This window comes from Mauremys reevesii, linkage group 7, assembly GCF_016161935.1.
Source record: "Mauremys reevesii isolate NIE-2019 linkage group 7, ASM1616193v1, whole genome shotgun sequence".
Taxonomy (NCBI): domain Eukaryota; kingdom Metazoa; phylum Chordata; order Testudines; family Geoemydidae; genus Mauremys; species Mauremys reevesii.
Genome location: NC_052629.1, coordinates 31,254,011 through 31,260,420, shown reverse-complemented (window position 1 = coordinate 31,260,420; position 6,410 = coordinate 31,254,011). Strand labels below are relative to the sequence as shown.

General features: G+C 51.7%; 1 pseudogene; it reads right to left on the bottom strand.

The window, feature by feature from the left end:
- Positions 1-447: 447 nt before the first annotated feature.
- On the bottom strand, positions 448-5,735 carry LOC120409476 (annotated as a pseudogene).
- Between the last annotated feature and the right edge of the window lie 675 nt (positions 5,736-6,410).

Here is a 6,410-nt window from a genome sequence, read left to right as displayed (position 1 = left end):
ACTGAAAAATGGCTCACTTGCTCATATTTACCATATAATTATAAAATAAATCAATTGGAATATAAATCTTGTACTTACATTTCAGTGTATAGTATACAGATCAGTATAAACACATTATTGACTATGAAATTTTAGTTTGTACTGACTCTGCTAGAGCTTTTTATGTAGCCTGTTGTAAGAATAGGCAAATAGCTAGATGAGCTGATGTACCCCCGGAAGAACCACTGAGTATCCCCAGGGGTACATGTACCCCTGGTTGAGAACCACTGATATAGGATACAGCTGCTGTGATTAGGAATGGACAAGAAAAGGACACAGTTTTGCTGCTCGTGTGGTGCATGCTAGCACAGCTTCTTCTTTGCACAGGACTCCATGAGGCAACCCATTGGCCTGCTCCCTGCCTAAAGCCCCAGCTCCTGGAGTCATGTGATTACAGAATCTAAGCTTTTAGTCCTGATCGTTGGGAAGAACGGCTGAAAAATGTGAACCAAGGTTAACCAAGGCACAGGCAGAACCTTAGCCTGCAGGCAGCCTGAAACAGTAGCTCTGAAGTGGGAAACTTCCCCAGGCAGTTCAGTGCGGGTGTTAACGCCAAGCCCTGCTTCTGTAGGTGGCTCTGCCAACCCTGCCTCAGTACATGACTGTTTGTTTGTGGCAGAGTGCTGGATGCCTGGCTAATAATCCAAGTAGATATATCTTGACTGCTGGGATAATGACAGGAGGCCCTTTTCCCCTGCTGCCACTGCTGTAGTGGAATGGGAGCTCCATGGCCCTGCCTCTTTGACAAGGAAGGGAGGAGACACCTGCCACCACCATTCCAAATGGTGGTATCAGGGTGGGGAGGTGAAGCAAGGGCCCACATTCCTGAGTTCAGGGGAGAAGCCCTTGAAACTACTTCTGCCTGGGATCTGTGAGCAGCCTTTGCAGGGAGAGGTGGGATCAGAAGCCATGCATGAGTTGTAGCTTACTAGGGGTCCAAAAAGGAGTATATGGGTGAAAGGATGATCCTTTTGGGGTAGATGGGGGCACAGGGAGGGATGGCAAGTCTTGGAGGTTGGGATATTTGGGACAGAGAGGAAAAGCTCACAACGACTTAGTCTGTGGCCCTTTGAAGAGACTCACCCTGCCATTTCTGAGTTCTGGGAGTTTGATAAATGCTTGCCCCATGTTCCACCCAGTAGTCGTAGAAGTCGCTCTGGCTGGGGAGGAAGGGCAGGTAGGAGAACTTGCGGAAGGAGTTGTCCTGGCAGGGGTAGAAGTCAGTCTCGGAGATGGCCTCTGTCACCTCCTGTCCATTCTTCAGCCACGTTACGCTGAGCACCAGCGGGGAGAAGTTGTCCATGAAGCAGATCAGGATGTTGGGCTCGCCCAGCTCCACATGGTCTTCGGGGAACATGGTCACCTCAGGGGGCACTGGGGAGACAGGGGTTAGTGTGTCCCATTGCCTGCCCCTGAGCCGGCCAGTCCCTGCCCTGGGGCCAGATGGGAGCCAGGGCCCCCTAGAGGGGAAAGGCCCCATTCTCGCACCCTGAGCCAGCCAATCCCTGGTGCTTACGCTCCAGCTCAGGGGTCTCTCCCCAGGACTGTGGGGGTGTCGCCAGGACTGTCCCAGCTCCCTGCACTGACTGCTCATGGGGCACCAGGGGCAGGGGAGAGAATCCCTCAGGGGCAGGGCCTGGCACTGGGCAGGGACAACGAACAGCCCTCGGCAAAGGAGCTGCCCTGGGCCACCAGCCTGGAGGGTGTGAACTGCCCGGGCCCCCTGCCCTGCAGAGCCCTGGCCCTGCTGACTGGCTCCCCGGAGCCCTCCAGTGGCTGGGAGGGGTGCTGGGATGTTATGAGTGTAATATAATATTTCATTGAAAGGTGACAGGGCCAGAAAGAGTTAATTAACTCACAGACCGACCTGACCCATGGCCGAACTTTAGAGACTTGTTAGGAAGATCTGTAAAGGAACAGAACTTTGAAATGCAAGTCTGCGTTGTTAGAGGTAGAAGGGTAGGTGTTTGCTCAGGTCTTGTGATGTCAGCAAAGAAGTCTTGTCTATTGCAATGATTCAAAGATCAAAAAGGAGTGTTAACATTTAGGAAGATACTTGAGGGAAATAATATTATTGTCTATGTGTCTCTTTGGAGGTTATGGTGACCTGGATCTGAATTGTTTAATGGATAAATTACCCTGTGCTAATTGCCAGGATGTTTGGAAGAAGGAGAGTTAAGCATATTGTTTTCTCAGGCCAAAAGGCTGCCGGAAATTTATAAAAACCCTGGGACATGATCCTGCTTCATCTCAGATCTGCTTTGGGTTTCAAGAGGGGGAAACCGTAAGCCATAAGGATTGAAATCCCCAGTCATTTACTGGAGCCACCCTGAATATGGACATTGCACTATAACCTATGGACTGTTTCTAGAAGGACTTTTGGCAACTACAAACTCATCACTTCTGCTGTGCAGCTGATCCTCAAGAAATTGAACTCAAGTCTGTCTGTATACTGATCTTTCATCCAACACACTCTTTTCTTTTTTCATAAATTTTAGCTTCGTTAATAAGAATTGGCTCTAAGTGTGTATTTTGAGTAAGATCTAAGTTATAAGACCTGGGTATGTGGCTGATCCTTTGGGATTGGAAGAACCTTTTCTTTTATATGATGAGATAATATTTTCAGTAATCATCATCATATCTGACAGGTATGTCTGGATGGAGGCCTGAGGCTAGGCACTTTAAGGGAACTGTGTTGTTTGGACTTCTGAGTAACCAGTGAGGTACTATAGAAGCTGTTTTGTGCTGGCTTGGGAAATCTAAGTATTGGAATAACCACCAGCTTTTGGGGTTTGTCTGCCCCGTTTTGTTTGCAGTTCTCCCTAATTGAGTGACCTCAGCTGGCTCCCATGGGCAGCACCGTCACGGGGGGGCTCTCAATCTCTGGTGGGGTCTGGTATCAGGCTCGGGTGGGTGTGCGAGCAGGGGAAGGTGGGGGAGCGATGGGAGGGGTCTCTGCTCAGGAAGGTGGGGAGAGGGAAGGTGGCGGAGGGGTCAGGCCCCTGGGAGGGAAGGTGTGGGGAGGGCTCAGGTCCCCAGTGGGGAAGGTAGGGGGAGGGCAGGGTTCAGGTCCCTGGCAGGGAAGGTGAGGGGAGGGGTAAGGTCTCCAGCTGGGAAGGGACACTGTATGTATGAAACTGGAGAAAAGCCCGTTGAGAGTCTTTGGGTTAAATTTAGAGGCGAGAGCAACAAGGGTGATGTCCAAGGGTGATGTCGTGGTAGGCGTGTGCTATAGACCATGAGACCAGGGGGGTGAGGTAGATGAGGCTTTCTTCCAGCAACTAACAGAAGCTTCCAGATCACAGGCCCTGGTTCTCATGGGGGACTTCAATCCCCCTGACAGCTGCTGGGAGAGCAATACAGCGATGCACAGACAATCCAGGAAGTTTTTGGAGAGTGTAGGGGACAACTTCCTGGTGCAAATGCTGGAGGAACTGACTAGGGGCCGTGCTCCTCTTGACCTGCTGCTCACAAACAGGAAAGAATTGGGAGAGGGAGTAGAAGCGGGTAGCAACCTGGGCAGCAGTGACCATGAGATGGTCGAGTTCAGGATCCTGACAAAAGGCAGAAAGGAGAGTATCAAAATATGGACCCTGGACTTCAGAAGAGCAGACTTTGACTCCCTCAGGGAACTGATGGGCAGGAACCCTTGGGAGGCTAATATGAGGGGGAAAGGAGTCCAGGAGAGCTGGCTGTATTTTAAAGAAGCCTTATTGAGGGTGCAGGAACAAACCATCCCGATGTGCAGAAATAATAGCAAATATGGCAGACGACCAGCTTGGCTTCACAGAGAAATATTTGGTGAACTTAAACACAAAAAGGAAGCTTACAAGAAGTGGAAACTTCGACAGATGACTAGGGAGGAGTATAAAAATATTGCTCGAGCATGCAGGGGTGTAATCAGGAAGGCCAAAGCACAATTGCAGTTGCAGCTAGTAAGGGATGTTAAGAGTAACAAGAAGGGTTTCTACAGGTATGTTAGCAACAAGAAGAAGGTCAGGGAAAGTGTGGGACCCTTACTGAATGGGGGAGGCAACCTAGTGACAGATGATGTGGAAAAAGCTGAAGTACTCAATGCTTTTTTTGCCTGGTCTTCACAGACAAGGTCAGTTCCCAGACAGCTGTACTGGCCAATACAATATGGGGAGGAGGTGAGCAGCCCTCACTGGTGAAAGAACAGGTTAAGGACTATTGAGAAAAGCTGGACATGCACAAGGCCATGGGTCTGGATCTAATGCATCCAAGGGTGCTGAGGGAGTTGGCTGATGTGATTGCAGAGCCATTGGCCATTATCTTTGAAAATTTGTGGCGATCGGGGGAGGTCCTGGATGATTGGAAAAAGGCAAATATAGTGCCCATATTTTTAAAAGGGAAGAAAGAGAACCCGGGAAATTACAGACCAGACAGTCTCACTTCAGTCCCTGGAAAAATCATGGAGCAGGTCCTCAAGGAATCCATTGTGAAGCACTTGGAGGAGAGGAAGGTGATCAGGAACAGTCCACATGGATTCACCAAGGGCAAGTTATGCCTGACCAACCTGACTGCCTTCTATGATGAGATAACTGGCTCCGGGGATGAGGGGAAAGCGGGGGATGTGATATATCTTGACTTTAGCAAAGCTTTGGATACGGTCTCCCACAGTATTCTTGCAAGCAAGTTAAAGAAGTATGGGCTGGATGAATGAACTATGAGGTGAGTAGAAAGCTGGCTAGATTGTTGGGCTCAACGGGTAGTGATCAATGGCTCCATGTCTAGTTGGCAGCTGGTATAAAGTGGAGTGCCCCAAAGGTTGGTCCTGGGGCTGGTTTTGTTCAACATCTTTATTAATGATCTGGAGGATGGCATGGACTGCACTCTCAGCAAGTTTGCAAATGACACTAAAGTGGGAGGAGTGGTAGATATGCTGGAGGGTAGGTCCAGAGTGACCTAGACAAATTGGAGGATTGGGCCAAAAGAAATCTGATGAGATTCAACAAGGACAAGTGCAGAGTCCTGCACTTAGGACAGAAGAATCCCATGCACTATTACAGACTAGGAACTGAATGGCTAGGCAGCAGTTCCGCAGAAAAGGACCGAAGGGTTACAGTGGATGGGAAGCTGGATATGAGTCAACTATGTGCCCTTGTTGCCAAGAAGGCCAACAGCATTTTGGGCTGTATAAGTAGGGGCATTGCCAGCAGATCGAGGGATGTGATCATTCCCCTCTATTTGGCACTGGTGAGGGCACATTTGGAGTACTGTGTCCAGTTTTGGGGCCACCCACTACAAAAGGGATGTGGACAAATTGGAGAGAGTCCAGCTTTGAGCAGTGGGTTGGACTCGATACCTCCTCAGGTGTCTCCCAACCCTGATATTCTATGAAGGTGGGGGGGAGGGCTCAGGTCCATGGTGGGGAAGGTGAGGAGATGGGTCAGGCCCCTGGCGAGAAAGGTGTCCCCTCCCCCCCGTACCATACCATTCTGGGCCCGCCTGCGGTTGGACCTCTGGATCATGATCTCCATGTTCTTCTTCAGCACGGTGATGTTGCCATGGGCACGCTGCGCCTCAAAGCTGGTGAACTTGCCGAAGTTGGGCAGGCGCCAGATGGTCTCCTACCTCTCCAGGTTCATGTGGAAGATCTTGTCCTGATCGAACTCGAACATGAACTCCCCGGCCTCCCGCTGGGCCAGGTCCATGAGCTGGTAGAAGGCCACCTGAGAGAGGTGGGGAGACAGGTGTCAGCACTGGCCACCTGGGGAGCTGATCCCCACCCCAGGGAGTGGGGGTCTCAGCACTTCCCCCAGCAGTGCAGCCCCCCAGCTCCCAGGTTGTGACATTCGCACTAGGACTCCCCGGTGTCAGGGGAAGGCAGGTGCATGGAGCACGGTGTCCCCCCAGCATTGCAGTGGGGCCCTGGGGCCAGCACTGACTGCCAGGGGAGAGCACCCCTGCCCTTCCCCCCAGCACAGGCCCCCTAGGACTGCCCTGGTGCAAGGACTGAGAGAGCAGAAACTCCCCTCCTGACCCCTGCTCAGTTCCCTGGTTTCCGTTCACATCTCCCAGCCAAGCAGTGACCAGACCAAACCCGGATTTGCTGGCAAGTGGGGACATGACCCAGCCCAAAGCAGCTCTTGAGGAGAGTTGGGGGCCGCGGCTGCAGGACGTTTCATTCTCCCGTCTGTGCGTGGGGCTGGTTCCATGTTCCACTGTTGCGATGACCTGGTTCTCAGGGCGATTTCAGTCCCTGGCGCCTGACACTCACACCCCAGGGCCAGTCACTGGGAGACCCGGGAACTCCCCAGCCAGAGACATTAAAGCTGCGCTGGGGGGTCAGACACACTCCGGGAGGGGGAGGGGGTCTGGCTCAGGGCTGAGGCTGTGACTCCCCAGGG